This window comes from Vipera ursinii (assembly GCF_947247035.1).
Source record: "Vipera ursinii genome assembly, chromosome: 1".
Taxonomy (NCBI): domain Eukaryota; kingdom Metazoa; phylum Chordata; class Lepidosauria; order Squamata; family Viperidae; genus Vipera; species Vipera ursinii.
Window position 1 is genome coordinate 278,919,856 of NC_139512.1, and position 21,127 is coordinate 278,940,982.

The 21,127-nt window shown below is 36.5% G+C and overlaps 1 protein-coding gene across 2 annotated transcripts in view; it reads right to left on the reverse strand.

Annotated features, from left to right (window-relative positions):
• The window catches only part of PRKN (parkin RBR E3 ubiquitin protein ligase), a 712,723-nt gene that overhangs the window by 687,272 nt on the left and 4,324 nt on the right, over positions 1 to 21,127 (reverse strand). Inside the window, exons 1-2 of one of the 2 annotated variants that reach the window (XM_083372990.1) lie at positions 5,617 to 5,639; positions 2,217 to 2,321 (exon numbers count right to left, since the gene is read on the reverse strand). The exons of the other annotated variant lie outside the window; for it this stretch is intronic. The gene's annotated coding sequence lies outside the window, so the exon portion shown is untranslated. Of the gene's footprint in view, positions 1 to 2,216; positions 2,322 to 5,616; positions 5,640 to 21,127 lie in introns of those variants that run through there. 2 annotated transcript variants of the gene reach the window in all.

Consider the following 21,127-nt stretch of genomic DNA (forward strand, 5'->3'; position numbering starts at 1 on the left):
TTGACCAAACTAAGTAAGGCAATCAGCATTTTTTTTTCTCTGCTTCAGTGCCAAGCCTGAATATAGTAAGAAAACTAATGAGCCAGCTGTACTAAGCAAAACTGGTTACAAATAAGACATGCATCTGGATGCACACCAGTGAGTCTGCATATTAGATTTACAATGTCTAATTTTTTGGTACAGTTAAAATCCAAACTCTCTTCAGAAGACCTTTCAAAATAATAATAATAATAATAATAATAATAATAATAATAATAATAATAATAATAATAATAATAATAGAAGAAGAAGAAGAAGAAGAAGAAGAAGAAGAAGAAGAAGAAGAAGAAGAAGAAGAAGAAGAAGAAGAAGAAGAAGAAGAAGAAGAAGTTGGAAGGGATCTTGGAGGTCATCTAGTCCAACCCCCTGCTCAGGCAGGAAACCCTATACCATTTCATATGAATGGCAGTCCAGTCTCTTCTTAAAAACTTCCAGTGTTGAAGCATTAACAGCTTCTGGAGGCAGGTTGTTCCACTGATTAATTGTTCTAACTGTCAGGAAATTTCTCCTTAGTTCTAGGTTGCTTCTCTCCTTGACTAGTTTCCATCCATTGCTTCTTGTCCTGCTCTCAGGTGCTCTGGAGAACAGCCTGGCTCCCTCTTCTTTGTGGCAGCCCCTGAGATATTGGGACACTGCTATCATGTCACCCCTCACCCTTCTCTTCATTAAACTACACATACCCAATTCCAGCAACCGTTCTCTAAATGTTTTAACCTCCAGTCCCCCAATCATCTTTGTTGCTCTTCTCTGTACTCTTTCTAGAGTCTCGACATCTTTTTTACATCGTGGTGACCAAAACTGGATGCAGTATTCCAGGTGTGGCCTTACCAAGGCATTGTAAAGTGGTATTAACACTTCACGTGATCTTGATTCTATCCCTCTGTTAATGCAGCCTAGCACTGTGTTGGCTTTTTTGGCAGCTGCAGCACACTGCTGGCTCATATTTAAGAGATTGTCCACTAGGACTACGAGATCCCTCTTACAGTTGCTACTATTGAGCAAGGTACCACCTATACTATACCTGTGCGCTTGGTTTTTCTTAATTTTATTTTTTGTTTTTCCTAATTTTATTTGGGTGTTGGAGAAGACTTTTGAGAGTCCCCTGGACTGCAAGGAGATCAAATCAGTCAATTCTAAAGAACTCCTGACTGTTCTTTGGAAGGGAAGATACTGAAGCTGAAGCTCAAATTCTTTGGCCACCAAATGAGAAGAGAGGAATCATTGGAAGAGACTCTGATATTGGGAAAGATTGAAGGCAAAAAGAGAAGGGGATGGCAGAGGATGAGATAGTTAGATAGTGTCATCTACGCAATCGGCATGAGTTTGGGCAGACTCAGAAAGACAGGGGAGGACAGGGGTGGCTGGTACATTATGGTTCATAGGGTCGCAAGTTTTATTTTTGGTGACCCCCCACAGCTATGTGTACAATTGAAACCTGGATTAAAACAGCCAATCCCAGACCTGCTAGCACTCATTCAAAACAAACAGCAGCACATGTATAATAAAGCAAGCATGCAATTATTTATTCACCTCCTCAACTATCCTTACTTAACAGACTGGTGGTAAATGTTAAGGATGAACACTCTCCTTGTCCATTATACTAACTAGTACATGCCGTGAGGTTGCTGTAGCTCCTAAAGCCAGCCTCAGTGCATGGGCATAAATATCAAATTGTTAGGAATGATTGAAGTTAGACAAATCTACTTACTTCTTATCCTATAAATTTGGAGTTAATTTTTATCTTTTCAATAAAAATAGAGCAGAAATCCTGAATGGAAGAGATTATTACTGGAATCACACCTTCAACTTGAAGTTTCCCTTGTCTGCAATTGTTCCTATGTACTTTTTCAGTCCTCGGGAGATACATTTTTAAGTCACCTTCCTTCTCTTTCGTGTTAACAAGCAGCTGCTATGCAGGGGGAAGGGGCTGATGTGTGTCTTTTAATGCTCCCAATTCGTCAAGTCAGGAAAAGTGCAATGGTTTTCACCAAGTACATGATCTTTAATGCTTCAGGGAATACAAGGCCACATTAAACTTGTCCAATTATTAATAATTCAGGTCAACCTCTTTTGTGAATGACAGGGGCATCTCTCTTGGCACACCGATCTAACTAAAAGAAAAGGGATAGCAAACAAACAAAACAACAGCATTCCAGAAATCCTGAGGCTCAGATCACCTTGGAATGCTTCAATTATTCTTCTCCTCCATTTTTTTGCAATGCGTTGTGTCAGTGATCACCTAGACTTCACAAAAGTTCCACGTTGTCTTGTTTGTTGCGAATCTGTGACATTGAAGAGAATCCCTGGGTATGTTTTGCACCTTGTACACTATCTATAGTGCAAGACTATTAATCAGTGCCAGTACCCCATTCCTTACTGAAATAAGCTTCCCAAGAATTCTAAAACTTAAAAAAAATGACAAGTATTTTATCACACCAGTGGCAAGTATTTAACTTGAAGTTAACTAGATAACAATTACATTATTCTTTTTCAAGATTTTTTTTGTCCATTTTCTTATAAGGTTAGTACACTACAATTAGTTTATTTCCTGAGTCTTGGAAACATGCCTACTTCTGCCCTTTTTTTGGAAAAACTCTTCACCTGAGCCTTCTGTTTGCTTTTATTTTTTTTGTTTTCTCAAATTTATTATTATTATTGCTACTTTCTGCCCTGTGTCTCTGCTTCTCACTCCAGCTAGAGTTCTTGAGAACTGTTTTTCCATTTCTCTCTTTACCTTTCTCTTAATAAATTAAGGGACCTCTTCTATTTTTTATCATTGCTATTGATGCTATTAGATCTATCCACTACAAATATTATTGTTACAGTTAAGTTCCATATTTGAGGTGTCCTGTAACTTCTCAGCATTGATTGATTGCAAAGAATACATAGAGAAACTACATCACAATGCGTGGAACCATGTTGTACACACCCAGCTTTTGGAAAGACAGGCTGTTAGTCCATAAGCCTATGCTTTTGACCTTTTTACAGACCATCAATGGCTGATTCTCCTGCACACTAGAAAAGTTATGGTGTAGTTCACAGCTTTCTGCCAACAGTTCTTCCAAATTGATTTCCTAGCAAAATTAGGTTATGACTCAGATCTATCTTTAAAATAAGGCACTAAAAACATTTATTTTTCTTTGACTTTTTAAAGCCATTTCAATATACATGTATTGATTTTATTCTATGATGGGCCTTTTGGCATAGAAATTCTTTATTTTATATTGTGATTTTACAACTACTTATACTATGTTGCAGTATTGTTATTTTTATAGATTTATGATAATAGAAAGCAGAGTTGGAAGGGACCTTGAAGGTAATCTAGTCCAATTTCCTGCTCAAGAAGCCATTTCTGATAAATAGTTGTCCAGTCTCTTCTTAAAAATTTCCAGCATCCACAACTTCTGAAGGCAGACATTTCACTGATTAATTGTTCTAACTGTCAGAAAATTTCTCCTTATTTCTGGTTTGGTTCTCTCCTTGATCAGTTTCTATCCATTGCTTCTTCAGGCACTTTGGAGAATAGCTTCTTTGTGCAGCCCCTTAGATGTTGGAATACTGCTATCTTGTCACCCCAAGTCCTTTTTTTATTAACCCAATTCCTGCAACCATTCTTTGTATGTTTTATTCTCCAATGATAAATTTATTACTATTAATAGTATCACAAGATTAGTGCTGGAAGAATCCATTTGGATCTGAGTCCAACCACCTAGTTGAGTGTAGAAATCTAAGTGTTACCTTCCCTAACAGCAATCTGTTCAGAGCCTGCTTGAACATAATCAGAGACAAAAAGACAACTAACATCCTAGTAACTGGTTCCACAATCAAACTTCTTACACTTTCAGTTGACAACTGTCTTCTAGTAATTTAAATCCATATATTTTCTTACCCTTGAGATGACAGAAAAGCTTTCTCTGTGATACATGTTCAAGTAGCATAGTTGAAGAGTGCAATCACAGAGTGGTTAATTTTCTCTTCTCAGGCCCAAGTGTATCAAGCTCCTCAATTTTTCCCTGTAGCACTTAGCTTACGAGTCCCCTGATCACCCTTGTTAACCTTTTCGCAACCTGTTTCATTTTACATCAATTATTCCTGGAATATGACGTCTAGAACTAGGCAAAATATGCAGTGTAGAAGCAACCAATGCCAACTAATAATTTGGAACCTATTCTTCCACAGATGGAGTTTAAAGTTGTATTAGCCTATATTAGTTAGTTCAGAATCACCTCAGAGATTACAATTCCTAGATAGTTTTTGTAAGTACTATTGCCATGCCATTTTTCTTATATTCTATGGCAGTCCCATTTTTCCTCATTGAAGAACCTAGCCCTTCATTCTACTATTATTTGCAGCTTACTTCTTTAACTTATCAAAAATATTGTAATTGTTGTGCCTTTTGGGGCAAAATATTCTACCTGGCATCATCTATTAACTACAAAGTGATGTGCTTTTTTCCATTGGTTCATGCAAGTTTTGAAGAGTTGAAGATCCAAGACTGACCCCATACCACCCTATTTAGTATCCCACTCCAGTTTAATAAGAAACCAGTTTGGTGAGGTTGAAATTTGTAATTGTTTCATTGGTTTTCATTAGTTTTTAATTATTGTAAGCTGCCTAGTGTCACTCCAGGTGAAATAGGTAACATATAAGTTAAACAAATAAATATTTCTAGAGGAATCATTTTATAATGGAAATTGCATAAGATCTAACAAATCCCAGATTATTTTAATTGAGTCTGGATTGCTTTTGCCCCATTTTGGACTCTGACTTTTTTGGGGGAAATGTTTAAAACTTATTAATTAAATAATCAGATGGATGAGCCACAGAATATTAGTGTTCCCATTATTTTTTGTTAAATTTGAAAAGTTAAAATAAAGAAAAGATCTATAACCCATGAGCATAGTAAACTCACTTTTCCCTAAAACATTTGAGAGATTCATTTTTAAGGGTGAAATCACAGTCTTTGAAACTGACATCAAAATGGCCACCCTTAATTCACTATCAGAAAAACAGGGTCAGAAAAATAAAGAGGAAAATAAGGATGACAAAATGTAGCATGGATTTCTTCAATTTCTTTCCCAACAAGAGGACAAAGAAAGGAGATAATCGACTTGCTACTTAATCCAAACTGAGAAATTTCTTTATATCTAAAGGCAAATGAATAACACGGATGGAAGGAACACAACAGGGGAAGTCAGAAATGATATAGTAAAGGAATTTCTAGCTAAGGATCTTCAAATTCAGTCCCTGATGAAATGTGCCCTAGAATTAAAGAACTATCTGAAAAGCTCTTGAGATCTATTGAGGAATTCTGGGGAAGTAGAGAGGGATATAAAATTGGAGAAACAAATACAGCCTCCTCTTCAAGAAAGGAGGGAAAAGGGGATCCCAGTAATTACTGAGCAGTGAGCCTAACATCAATACCAAGAGAGCAGATAATAAATCAGGCCATCTGTAACCATCTTAAACACAATGCCATGATTGCTAAGGTTCAGCATGAGCCATGTGAGACAATTCTCCTGTCTTTTTTAGACATCTTCTTTGAAAGACAAGGGGAACACTATGGATATAACTCACCTTGATTTCAACAAAGGTTCCACATTACATTCTTTTTGACAAGCTGTTGAAATGTGGATTGGATGGCACTACAGTCCCCACTATGTCATGGGACAGGATTCAGATTCGAGTCTTGCTCTCATTCTGAGAACACTGGTCCAGTTGAGTCTGTGGATTGTCAGCCTCTGGAATCTTCAAGCTATGATTCCTTGGAGGAAGCTGAGAAATCACAAGCATCAGTGGCAGCAGTTGGACAATGAGACACAATCCTTAAGCCCCAGATCTCGATGCACGCAGAGGTGAGCAGGGAAACTGTCTCCTCACTAAGCAAAGGATGAGATCTGAGTAATTGTAGTCAGCTGCTTGCAGAAATGGATTTACATAGCTGCTTTGGGGTTCAGTTTTTATTGGAGACTTAGTTTACGGCTCTTGTTTATATGTTTATGTACTCTTGAACCCTTGACTCTTGGGCTGGCTGATTGGGCAACTTGGCATTCTTGGCGTCTGGAATGAATATGGACCATTCTGTTGCTACTTAAACTTCAAATGGGCTTATTCAGGCAAGCCCTCTTTGCACAGACCCTGATTTATGATCATGTCTATTGTTATCTGGTTAACTCCATAGCAACTATGTTTGTGTATGTGTGTCTGCAACCTGAAACAGAACTTGAGTGAATTAGTGTCCATAGGGTTTGTATATCTTACTGTTTGAAATTTTGTTAATGATGTGATGTCAGTCTCATGAGGCAAATCTGACCAAGAAATAACTGCTGGAAGACTAAAGACAACTTTTATTTGAAGTGACTGTGATAACATAATTTTGGAAGTCTGATTGTGCTCCGTCTTCTCTTTCCTAGCCTTGTGTTTTAGGGAGGTATCTGTCTGAGGTGTTTGCACACACTTTCTACATTTCCGGACTTAAGCTATGCTTTCTTTCCTTCTCATCTTTTTGGTAATGGTTCTCGTCGCCCTCAAAGCCATCTCCATACTTGGATAATAGGATTGATGGAATGTTTATAAAATTAGCAGTTGATACAACATCTAAAGGTCTGGATGACATCCAGTATGAAAGAATGAGATTGCAATCTAGTCTGAGCAGGTTGGGAGACTCAGTTAATATCATTGAAATGTCCTTTCACAGGGAGAAATGTAAGGTATTACATTTAGGGAAGAAGAACATACAACCCACAAACAAGATATGGAGTTCTATAGTACATAAGAAGCACTGTATCAAAGACACATGAAGTCTTTATTCCCCTCTATTCTGCGCTGATGAAAATACATCTGAAGTACGGTGTATGATTCTGGCCCTCAGAAGGATGTTGAAACATTCGAACAGAGAAGGGTGACAAAAATGATACAGGGTCTTGAAGACATGTCCTACAAGAACAAACTGCAGTAACTTAGAATGTTAGATCTGGAGAAAAAACAGAGGGAAGACATATCAGTATTTAGGTACACATAAAAATGTTCCATGGAGAAAATGGTCAAATATTATTTCTATTGTCTCTGAAATTAGGACAAGAAATAATAGGGATAAATTTCAGTTATTCAGATTTTGTTAAAATATAAGGAAAAGCTTGACAATCAAATTTGAATATAGTGGAAGAGTCTACCAATTGTCACTGTGGATTCTCTACCTCTGAAGCTTTTTAAGAAGAAAAAAATCTCAAAATTGAAATCTCAAAAAGAGTTTAATTAATATCAAAATCATTTTTAAATGGTTGGACTAATTGATCCATGGGGTCCCTTCCAGCTCACAGTTCTAAGATTCTGTGAACAGAAAGAGCAGATGGGAAGGAACCATTATGGTGCCGGCCTCACATTTAATACAAGTATACAAAATATGCAAGCCAATTCTATGGTTATTCAAAAATAAACCCACAATGTTTAGCAGGGCTTCATCCCAGGGAAACATGCATAAATTCACATAAATGATATATAATGGAATGCTGGCAATTCTGTTTAATTGCATTTGCAGCCAAGCTGACAATAAACTGAAATTGCTGGTCTTCAGTTTGCTGACATTATTTATCAGCAAACGACCAACTCCAGAATCAAGTATTTCAGAGAAAAGAGATGGGAGCAAATTACAATGAAAAGATAGACAAGAAATAAAAAAAGAGGTGTTTCTATGCCTGGACCTAACACAGGTTAGTCTGATTTGGTATTGTATTTAAAGCAACAATTTAAAGAAAGCCAGCTAACATAAGCAGTCCTGATTGGTGTTCGATCTGACGGTTTTGGTACAATGCCCATCTCCAGTGCTTTTAAGTCAAACCCTGACAAGCATCAATACTAATCAATCTTTTCCAGATCGGCAATCTACAATGTAAAAGCACCATAATCTATAGAAAGAAATGAGGAACCAAAAACATTTTACAGTTGCTATGCTTCTGGGAATAATAGAAAGCAACAAAAATCAATATCACTTGTCATTTCTCAAGAGCAGACTATTCACTGGATTACAGAGAATATTTACTACTTTAAACAAGTTAAAAAGTGAGTTGAAGGGAATATATTAACATACGATAACTTTAAGGAAAACAAAATTACATTTTACCATATTGTTAACCAAAATCATGGTACGAAGATTGGTGGAGGAGGAGAATGGTTATGCACATGGGACAGGAACTTTTAAGTATTGCACCACTTAAAATACTGCTTTAAAATAGAAGCAACCATATGTTCATGCTTTGCAAAACACTTTAAAGCTTCAGGGTTGCTAGCATTATTCAAATTGTAAAAGTAGATATGAAGTTACTTACCCTATTTTACAATAGAAGCATCTTCAGTTGCTATCATTTTGAAACATAGCTCTCTAAAAATATGCTAGGGGACAGACATCTAGCAACAGAAGGACAAGGCAGAAATATCCTGTTTTGCCTCTCTGTCATGCACAAGCATTTGCTTATTTTCAAAATAATATTTGGCAACCTTTATCTGAAGTTGCAGAGATGAAGTATTAAAAACTGCCCGACAAAATTTACAAGAAAATCTATGCTACATGCTGTGTGTGTGTATGTGTATATATGTGTATATATGTTTTCTGAGGTTTTCGCGGGTGCCTGTATGTGGATCCTTGGTTTTTCGGGTTTTTCCCCGCGTAGAATTAAAGGTGTAGGCGCAACGTTTCGATGGAATCCCATCGAAACGTTGCGCCTACACCTTTAATTCTACGCGGGGAAAAACCCGAAAAACCAAGGATCCACATGTGTATATATATATATATATATATATATATATATATATATATATATATATATATATATATATATATATATATATATATATATGTGTATGTATATGTGTGTGTGTGTGTGTGTGTGTGTTTTTATTTATTGTACCCTTCTCCTTCCCTAATCATTTGAAAATGTATTACACAGTTGTCTGCCTGCCACACTGCAATAATCACAGTTCAGACATTCATTTTAACAGAGTGCACAGTTTAAGAGCAATCTGCCTTCTCTTCTGTATCAAATGTCTTCCTCATATTCACTAGCCTTGCAAGATGTGAACAGGCCAGATTTCAAAGACTCACTCTGGTGATTATAGACAGTCTCATAGTTTCGAATGATCAGCAGTTCTGGCAAAACCCCCCACCACCACCACCACACACACACACACACACACACACACACACACACACACACAAAGTTTAATCCTGCTCATGCTCATGCTCTGTTTGCAAATAGAATTTTTTATTTTATTTTTTTTCTTATAAGTTTAAGCTATCTTCCTTTTCTAAGTTTGAGTTTGAAACATTTTGTAAGGTATCCTTTGCTGTTTATTTGAATGCATTAGCTGCCCAAATCCAATGGATTCTAAATTGTACAATGTATTTTCCAAATTTTGTGAAAGAATATGGTCCCTTGCAAAGCACATCATAGATGTTATTTCCATAAGGGGGAAGGTATCCATGTTCAGTATTTTCAACATTATTATGAAACAAGAACAGAGGGGAAGATGTTTGTTCATTTAGGAAATGTACCACTGGCTTCAGGCCTGAAGCTTCTAAAGAAGAATCCAGAAGCTTCTGGAGAAGAAGTTACCCCTTAAGAATACAGCAGTTGATATCCCTGTTCCAGATAGCACAGACTGATTTGTGAAGGTATGTTTACATTGACATCTTGAATGGATAGTTGAACACAAAAATGGTATGTAAACTTGAATCTAATATGTAACTAAAATATGCACATCATGCTATTTACTTACATTTTTGGAGGCAAGTGCAAATTAAGACTAGCACATTTATTGTAATATATAAATTACTGAGTAAAAGTAATATGGCAATATTATTACTACTTTAAGAAAAACACAGAGCATAAAATCTTGATATAATTGTGTGGAACTTAAAGCATCTTCATTTTCAAGTAATGATGTGCAGTAACTCAATATGTATACCAGTTTAATTTAAAATGAAACAAATATTTTTACATCTTAGTGTTTCCTCTTCTGTTACATCTGTGCAAATGGCAGAGGAAATTAAATCTCTCTACTGAGAATACATTTTATCCTCCTATACTTGCTTCACATTCCTATCTAGAAATTAATATTTCAAAAGCTTTGTGTTAGCTAACCTAAATACCTAATTCTGCAGTCTCATTTAATGGTGTTTTCTCACCAGTTTGCTTTCTTACTCTATATCAGGAGAATGGACAATACAAACAGAGCTATTCCCAGGATTGGTCAAATAAAATAAAAACTAACAATATAAGCTTAATATGCATGTTGACCAATCCTGACACAAGTTGTCAAGACCTCTAATTATGAGGGACAATACAAATAACTATTGCTCTCTCATTCTTTTGATCTAGTTCTGTTTGTATTAAAAATAGCAAGACTTCACTATGAAAATAGACTTTCCTGTTCCAAATAAAGGGTCAGCCTACTGATGTCCAAAGCAGATGCACAGCCACGTAATACTGACCTAGCAAGAAAGAAGACAGTGAGTGCTATGGATTTGGAGAGAATGTGAGAAGGTTTTAGCTGCTGTGACTAAAAATATTACAAAGATTCTTTTAGATCAGGTTCAACTCTTAGGGACTGCATGGAAACATCAGTGTCACTGTCTTGGCAACAAACAGGAAGTGCTTTATTTTCTGTTTTGTAAATTATTTACAAAATATTACATGCCCAGCCTGGAATATCCTGATAGTTCCCAATACAAATACTAACTAGCTCTGACTGTACAATCAGGTCTCCTGAAGAACAACAGCTTGGGCAAGGGTCTTCAAAACTTGGCCTTTTTATGACTTGTGGACTTCAGCTCCCAGAATTCCTCAGCCAGCGTACCTGGCTGAGGAATTCTGGGAGTTGAAGTCCACAAGTCATAAAAAGGCCAGGTTTGAAGACCCCTGAGCTTGTGTTCCACAAAATCATTCAATATGAATACCAGGGTTTGTGGAAAGAATAGGGTTAGAGATAGACCACTCAAAATGGCAGTGTTTTAGTTACAAATGTGTTTTCAAGCCAATACATAATCCTAATAAAGAACTTACACAGTCGATGGAGGCACTACATCGTTTTCATTTTTCCCCCTGTGATCTTCTCTTTTAGTTTTAAACAATTTGCCACCGATTCTTCTTGGCCTGATCTTATATCTAAACACCTAATAAACATTCCATCTTTTCCAATTCTTTGGGTTTTGTTCTAATAGATTTTGTAGCACTTTTGCTTATTCTTGCTATTTTTCTGAGCATTTCTTCTTAGAGTCTGTAAGATTGCCTCATTTAGGCCAGTAGCCTTTATGATCTCTCTTTTTTTCATTTATTTTGAAACACTTTAGAATGTCAAAACTTTTCTCATTTTCTTCTTGTTCTTCCACCTGAATTATTATCCTCAGCATATTCTTTTCAATTAGTATACTCGCTTTGGGAGTGGGGGAGGGAAAACATACTTAAAAGATAACATCCCAAAAAATGAGAAGAAAAGCACAGGAGATACTAACAATATAGCAATATATGGACTTGGCTAAAAGCATTGGTACCCCTCCACTTTTCCCCAAAGAATCCCAATTTGCCAGGAAATAAGTTGAAACCAATCCAAGTAAACAGCATTCATCACATTCACCATCTACAAAATGGATACTTCACTGTTGTTGTATGACTTAACATATTCTTATAACTGATATGGTCTCAATAAGAAAAACTGTTAACTGGGAAAATCTTCAGAATATATCCATCAGAAGGGTAAAGAGTAAAAAGTGGGCAGCACCTGACTCAATGGCTACAACAAAAAGAGGCTGGCAAAATATAGTGGTTCCCAGTCCTTTTTTTGTAATAAAAAAAGAAAAAGAAAGGTGCCGGAACTCACACACATCATACAACCCGCCTTGCCTATCCTACAAGGTTCCATCCAGAAAAGGTGCCGGAACTCCATTCTGGGTGTTCTATGACAAAAAAAGCCCTGCTGGTTCTACCCTCTCAAAGGAACAAAAATAATTCCCTTGCATTGCTTTTTTTTACAGTGTCAACCTAGAATGGAGATTAAGCTTGGCAGGACAGAAAAGGCTCTTCTGCAGACATCAAGTTCAGGCACGGTATGTTTTTAACTCTGGTTTCCGGACGATGTCACAACAGTTGGGTTCACTCAGCAAACTATGCCATAATGTGGTTTCTTGGATGTGACACCAATCCATTCAGCTATCTAGATTTATGACTTGAGACTTTGCCTTCCTAACAGAATTCCCTGTCAAATAATGAAATCCTATAGGTTTCTGTCTGACAGAACTTTCAAAAAGCTAAAACCAAGAATAAAACACGGGCTGGGAGTTTCTGGAATTCTTTTTTATAGAGAGCCTAGATAAGATGCCTCTTAAAATAAACTTGTTCAAGAAAATCATTTTAACTAGCATTTAACCCAAACAAATGAATGTTGCAGTGTCAGTGCAGTACAGTGTCGTTTTGGTTCTTAAATCTTAAATTTTTAATATTGTAAATTTTTAAAGGCATATACCCACAGCCAAGTAAAAGAGAAAACTTCACCAATATAAATGAAATTGTGCCATGGTTAAATTGTGTGCAATATAACTTTTTTAAAAATGGAAAAGTTTTCTGTTTTGGAAAGCCGAACTCTATACACGGGATTGTTTTTAAATACTATTACACAGCAGGAAAAACAGGTGTGCTATTGGAAAGAACCATGAAAAGTTTTTAAAGTGCTATTTGGAAATTTCAAGTGCATAATTGAAGTCAAGTAGCCAATGATCTAAAATGTTCTTGGAAAACATTATTGGAAGTAGAATTCTATTGCTGGATCTTATATATCCTTGAGGGAGATCTGTAATCTAGAAATATAAAATATAAATATTTATATGTACGTGATGCCTATTTGAATGACTGAAAAAATGGATGGGCAGCAGGAAGCTACTAGTATAAGATAACAGGCATAAAACAAAAGCATCACCAAATCAAGTTTCACATTTGCCAAACGAAAGAACCCATCTCTTCCTTTATTAAATGTAGAAAAAACAGATTGTGTTCATCTTGCTTGAGGCCAGAAACCACATGGTATGGAATTCAGCCAGGCTTTGTCACACAGTTCACTTAGAAGTCTTGCTATATTAAGGAATGGAACAGATGGAATATTTTCTTCCAATAAGATAATTCTAGAAAAAACAATTAGAAGTACTGGGGACAGAGGGATCTTTTTCTAGCTTCAACTGCTATTTCAATAGATTAAAGTGGAAGGCAGAGCCAAAAACAGAAAGAACCAACTAAAAACAAAAGGGTGAAATGGTGCTTGTTCTTTAAGACACAACATCCTATTTGTTTTCCTCTTCTCATCATTACTGTTTTCCCAAAAGCTGCTCTCAAGAATTGTGATAATATTCCAAGCATATTACTGGTACACACAAGTAAGGGAGCAAGGAAGGTGAGAACAGTGATATCCTATTCATAAGCAGAAATTTTTCTGCACCATGCTGGATGTCAAAAACATTCAGCAACAATAGAATGCTTTATGCTATGTTTAAATCCTATCTGGGTTAAATATTGTATTTTATTCCATGAATCCAGATGTATCCATATAAAGAAAGAAATGGTATAGGTTCTCCTGCTTGAACAGGGGGCTGGACTAGAAGACCTCCAAGGTTCCTTCCTATTCTATTCTATTCTATTCTATTCTATTCTATTCTATTCTATTCTATTCTATTCTATTCTATTCTATTCTATTTTCTTCTTATTGTTCAACTCAGAACTAGAAGCATTCAAACTCTTCTCCAGATAATCTCCTAATGAAGAGAAAACCCGCGGCACCAAAATCTTTGGTGAACTCCCCCAATAAATGCTGCTCTATTATAATTGTAATGAGGATGGTGCATGGGTGAAGGAGACTTACCCAACAACTTGCAACATTCTCTTCCAGCTTCCCCACTGACTTTCTGGGCAAATCAGAGGAAGGTTGTAAATGGTGATCATGTGATCAAGGGGCACTTGGTAATTGATCATAAGTGCAAACGGGTTGCCATGCACTCAGAATATGATCATGTGACTGTGGAGGTGCTGGGAGGGCCAGTATTCTCATGACCAGTTATAATCACCATTCATTCAGTGCTATCATAACTTAGAACAGTTGCTGACTGAATTATCATAAGTCAAGGACTATTTGTAGTTTCTGCAGTTTCAGCCATCAAGGAATCTGAAGTTTTCTGAAAGTTTGTTAAATCCAGAGTTATCAAGAAGCATCACTTGTTTTTTTTCCAATTTCTGATGCCAAAACACCAAGTCTTATGCCAATGGTTCTTCCAGACATGCATTTAGATCCAGTAACAAAATGAGATGATCCCCATGTCATTCCACAGCATTCCCACTTAATACATGTGAAGGCCCTGGCTTTCTTCCACTGTAGTCATACACTTTTGAACAAGCAATTCCAAGTGCCTGCTGGCTTTGTCATGGAAATGCACAAGGATGACATCACTGATGAATCTATATTACCATCTGGAAGAGCTCTAGGAGTTTACCCAGCTGGGCAAGCTCCTGCAGTAAACTTTCCAGTCTATCAATATTGTCAAAGCTCAGATCTTTCATTTTAAGTAAGTCTTCTTGATATCAAACAGCCAGGATACTGGGATGGCCAAATGGCCAGATCAGCAGTGCCAAAGTATAAGTAGTGCCAACCACATTTATTTTGCAAAGTACTAAGAAACAAGTTTTAAACTTGGCAATAAAACCTGAAAAGTCAGTAATTCATAATAAATACAAATCTTGTTTTTTAAACAAAAAACAACAGTGCTCAGCTCATATTAAAAACAGTGGCACCTACACTAACCACATGAATTCTTTTCTAATCTTGATAATAATTAAAATACAAATCTGTAAATGTCGTATTTACAGAGGGAGGGAGGGAGTCAAGAGGGAGTCAAGCTATTCTCGAAAGCACCTGAAGGTAGGACAAGAAGCAACGGATGGAAACTAGTCAAGGAGAGAAGCAACCTAGAGCTAAGGAGAAACTTCCTGACAGTTAGAACAATTAACCAGTTGATCAACCTGCCTCCAGAAGCTGTGAATGCTCCAACACTGGAAGTTTTTAAGAAGAGACTGGACATTTTTCTGAAATGGTATAGGGTTTCCTGCCTGAGCAGGGGGTTGGACTAGATGACCTTCAAGGTCCCTTCCAACATCATCATTATTGTTATTGTTATTATTGATCATCGCACAGTCGGCCAGATGTTCAGACTGGATTGGACATTTTTGTCTACCTATCGAATCCTTACCAAGGACCTAGGATAGGTAGATGTGGATGTTTGATGGAATTGACTAATAGCGAATTTGTCAATGCCAGTGGTGTTCAAGTGGTGCTCCATCATCATCATCATCATCATCATCATCATCATCATCATCATTATACATTTTGTATTTGTCTAAAACTGGATGGCTTTTATTGTTTGGCTAGTTATTTAATCTCATCCCCGACTCCAATATTATATCTTGGGTTTGATGGAAATCAGGTATCTGATTTCTAATAACGCTAAAATTTCCTTGTGATTCCTACAGCTTTTAAAATGCTTCAATATAGGTAATTATCAAGTAAGGTAGGATTCTGGAGACAAGATAGCAAAAACAAAATGATTTTGGCTTACAGCTATTATTTTTTTTTATTGAAAAGTTTTATCATACATTTTATCTTTAACAAACCCCCCTACCCCTCCCCTATCCCTCCCTCCTTACCCCTCCCCCCCGACTTCCCAGAGCTAAGTACAAGGTATAAAAAACAAAAAAAAGAATCATAAACAACCATATGCTAACAACCGTAAACGCTAAAATCTATCACTCTCTAGCTCATATAGGATAACTACAAACACTATTAATATAAAATATATAAATATATATATATATAAAAAAAAGGGGGGGGAAAGGAAGACTTATTCAAATGCTACATGAAACTTCTTAGTCCCGTATTTGTTCTGGATATGCTCAATCCATTTTCTCCACTCCATAATATAGCGTTCTTGCGAATGATCTTTCAAATAGGCCGATATCTTTGCCATCTCTGCCAGGTCAGAAACCTTTAAAGTCCATTCTTCTATAGTCGGCAGTTCCTCCTTCTTCCAATACTGACCTATTAAGAGTCTTGCTGCCGTAATTAAATTCAACATCAACTTAGTGTCCACAACTGTAGCATCTGTAATTATTCCCAACAAAAAAAGTTGCGGACAAAACTTTATCCTCTGTTTAAAAATCTTCTGCATGTTCCACCAGACTTTTATCCAAAAAGCCTTAACCTTTTTACAAGTCCACCATATGTGAAAATATGTTGCGTCTTCGTCACCGCACCTCCAACATTTAGGCTGATAATTCGGATACATACTTGCAAGCTTTTTAGGATCTAAATGCCATCTATAAAACATTTTGTAAAAATTCTCTCTTAGATTTTGAGCTTGTGTAAATTTTACGTTCCTCACCCAAATCCTTTCCCACGTATCCATTGTAATAACTTCTTGGATATTTTGGGCCCATTTAATCATACAATCTTTAACAAGCTCTGTTTCTGAGTCAATTTCTATCAATGCAAGATATATCCGTTTGATATGTGCTGGACCCTGATTTCTAATTTGCTTTATCAAATTTTCATCAGTCATTGTAAAACCAATTTTCTGGTCTTCTTTCCACCTGGCCCGTAGCTGAATATATTGAAACCAAGTTTGAACAACCTTCTCTTCTCGCAAGAGGCTATATGATTTCAAACACCAGACATTTCTTTCCAAGCTCAGAATCTCCTTGTACGTAGTCACATCATGTTTGAAACCAGCATGTATATTTTCTATTGCGTGTTTTGGAATTGCCCACAGTGGTATCTTGCAATCTAGCTTATGTCTATACTTCTTCCAAACTCTCAACAACGCCTGTCTTAGAATATGCACTCTAAACACATTGTCTACCTTCTTGTCATACAGCAAATATGCATGCCAGCCAAACAACAAATCGTGGCCCTCAAGATTTAATAATCTCTCGTGTCAAATTAATCCAATCACTTATTCCTACTAATGCAGCAGCTTCATAATATAGTTTAAGATTGGGCATTTTAAGACCACCTCTCTCACGAGTATCCTGCATAATCTTAAGTTTAACTCGTGGCCTTTTCCCTGCCCAAACAAATTTATTGATACCTCGCTGCCATTCCTCCAAATTAGAATCTTTCTTAAGAATTGGTATCATTTGAAATAAAAATAAAAATTTAGGCAGGACATTCATTTTCACTGCTGCGATCCGTCCCAACAAAGACAATTGCAATTTTTCCCAACTCTCCAATTCTTTTTGAATTTTCCCCCATAGTTTTTCATAATTATTTTTATATAACTTTGTATTAGAGGGCGACAAAAGCACCCCCAAATATTTAACCCTTTTAACAATCTCAAATCCAGTTAATCCTTCTAAGAGAGCCTTTTGCGAAACTGTCATATTTTTGGCCAGAATTTTGGTTTTCTGTATATTAACTTTAAATCCAGAAACCTTCCCGTATTGTGTTATTATCTCCATCAGGTCCACAACAGAGTTCTCTGGCTGGGTCACTGTAACAACCAGATCATCTGCGAATACTCTCAATCTATAATCCTGATCTCTAATTTGTATACCCTTAATTTTTTCCGAATTCCGTATTTTAACCAATAATATCTCTAATGTTAACACAAATAACAAGGGCGATAACGGACACCCTTGCCTTGTGCCCTTCTCAATATTACATGCTTCTGTCAGACTATTATTAACTATAATTCGGGCAGTTTGTTTTTGATATAATGCCCTAATCGGTTGTAAAAAATTTCCCCCAAAATCCATTTTGTTTAAAACTTTCATCAAAAATTGCCAATTCAATTGATCAAAAGTTTTTTCAGCATCTAGAAAAATTAGCGCCGCAGGGATCTGGTTGTTCCTTTCCAAAAACTCTAACACATCAACTATATGCCTCACATTATATTTCATTTGCCTACCACTAATAAACCCCGTTTGGTCCCCATGAATCACCTGTTGCAGAACCCTCATCAGTCTATTAGCCAACACCTTAGCAAATATCTTGTAATCTGTATTTAAAAGCGATATCGGTCTATAATTTTTAACTTGAGTAGCATCTTGGTCTTCCTTCGGAATCAAGGAAATAAAAGCTGTTCTCCAAGACGGTGGCACCTTTCCCCCCCTCTGGATTGTCTGGAACAGTTCCTTTAACGGTTTCATCATCTCTAATTGTAAATTTTTGTAATAAGCCGCAGACAAACCATCCGTACCTGGTGCTTTATCCACCTTCAATTCCTTAATTGCTGTAAAAATTTCTTCTTCTGTAATTAATTGATTAATCCCCTCTTTTTGTACCTGCGTAAGAACCGGGATGCTAGCATTCTCCAAATATATATCAATGTCTTTTTCATTAATCTTCTCCTTAGCATAAAGTTTAGAATAAAAATCCACAAAAGCATCCTTGATAAGGTCCTGTTGAAACACAACCCTTCCTTTATGCTCAATTTTGTCTATATTAGAAGCCCTTTGCTTTTTCCTCAATCTATAAGCTAACCATCTACCTGGTTTGTTAGCGTTGCAAAAGGTATTATGCCTGGCAAACCGCAAATTGGTTGCCACTTGGTCAGCCATTAATTTATCAAATTGTCCTCTTAACAGTTTAATAGCCTCCTTAGTCTTCACATCCTCTGAATTCAAAATCAAAGCCTTTTCTTTTTCCTTTATTTCATTCTCCAGTTCTTTCCTCCTAGCTTCCACAGCACGTCTATGTTTATTATTCATATATATCAACACCCCTCTCATGTAGGCCTTACTAGCATCCCAAACCATGTCCATAGAGGTGCCCTTATTCATATTAATTTCAAAAAAATCCTTCATCCGCTGTTTGCATTCTTCCACATTTCTCTGATTTCTAAACAAATTCTCATTTACGCGCCACGAGTGCCTATCTCTATTCTCCTTATCAATCCAACACTGGAAGTTTTTAAGAAGAGACTGGACATTTTTCTGAAATGGTATAGGGTTTCCTGCCTGAGCAGGGGGTTGGACTAGATGACCTTCAAGGTCCCTTCCAACATCATCATCATTATTGTTATTGTTATTATTGATCATCGCACAGTCGGCCAGATGTTCAGACTGGATTGGACATTTTTGTCTACCTATCGAATCCTTACCAAGGACCTAGGATAGGTAGATGTGGATGTTTGATGGAATTGACTAATAGCGAATTTGTCAATGCCAGTGGTGTTCAAGTGGTGCTCCATCATCATCATCATCATCATCATCATCATCATCATCATCATTATACATTTTGTATTTGTCTAAAACTGGATGGCTTTTATTGTTTGGCTAGTTATTTAATCTCATCCCCGACTCCAATATTATATCTTGGGTTTGATGGAAATCAGGTATCTGATTTCTAATAACGCTAAAATTTCCTTGTGATTCCTACAGCTTTTAAAATGCTTCAATATAGGTAATTATCAAGTAAGGTAGGATTCTGGAGACAAGATAGCAAAAACAAAATGATTTTGGCTTACAGCTATTATTTTTATTACTTTTAGTACTTCAGTGTAGCCAGAAGGCATAGGATGAAGAGCAGCTTTCCATAGGAGACACAGACAAAACTAAGCATCTTTGCAAAGTGTAGCCAATTCTTACACAGCAGATTCACTTAATACATAGAAGGAATGAGGAATAAAACTAATGCTGATACCTTTGCAGCAGATCATAGGAGGATGAGTCGGTGTTCAGGAAAACAGTGCTTTCTAATTCTGCAAGAGATTTTTTGCAAATGGAAGACCTACACTAAATAATGATATAATAATATGATATAATAATGATACATACATACACACTTTCATGTCTCTTTGTTTGTAGCCTTCAGTTGGCAAAATGATGTATCCTAATAGTACATTTTTTAATTAATGTACTTCAAATCAGCTAACTTAACACAATTTGTCCAAAATCTGTAACGTATGACTTTCATGGGATTGAAATCTGGCAAAGTTGTGGCTGTTTCAGTGCTGCTGTATTACAACAGGCAGCAATGGTCACATAATCATTTCCAATGCTCTCTGCCAGTTTCATGCAAAGAAAATCAATGGGGAAGCTAGTAGGAAGTCAAAAGTTGCTTCTTCCACTGCTTTTTCACCTGCCCATTATCATTCTGTTTCTCTGTTTAAGTAAGGAATATCTGTGAAATGATGACACAACAGGTCATGGATTGTGTGGGTGTGTATGTGTTTGTGTCTGGGTGTGTCTATAAAGTTAATTCAAGGCAGCAATAACACCTAATATTTCAGTTTATTTTCCTTCCAACAAGAACACTGTGAGATCAGTGGCTGGCCAAAACACAGCAGAATCTTTAAAAGGAAAGTGTAATTGCATACATAAAACTAAAAGAAATGTTGAGAAGATACAGTCATGTAATTAAAAAAAAACCCTTAAAGATCTACCTGTATGCTTGCTTGCTCGCTAGATATATCTTGAATGTCTTAAAATGTCTTACCTATAGATCAATAAATACTGCTTTATTTTATCCTGACATTTGTTTTTTATTGAGACTAGGAGTAATTTGAAAGACCATTGAAAATCAAATTTTGAACATCAGGCTGCCCTAATCAAGTAATGAAGCTTTTAGTGATATAATTTTGAAATCTTGAGCATCTGTTTTTACCGACTTAATTCCATAGAGGCCGTCAACTTAACGAAATAGAAGAAATGCAAGCAGTGTGTCCAGAATTATTTCAGTTTATTAGAATATTAAAATCCAAGAGAACCCAACAAGAAGAGAGCACAAAGTTAATGGCCATGATCAGGAGCAGGGTCTGAGATTTAACCCAGTGTTTCTAAACTCAACATTGAGGTTAGAGAATCTCTTGGTTGAGGCCAATGGCAATATAAGTTCTTATCTTAAAGAAGATGGGATGAGCAGGGGAAATTTGTACACATAGATTCAGGGGGAAAGATTGTGCATGCCTGCTGTTACGTTAAGACTCTGCTCTTAACTTTGGTGATAATAATGCAAGCTTCAAAACACAAAACATACTGCTAAGTAAGATAAATGCCATTCAAAGTTT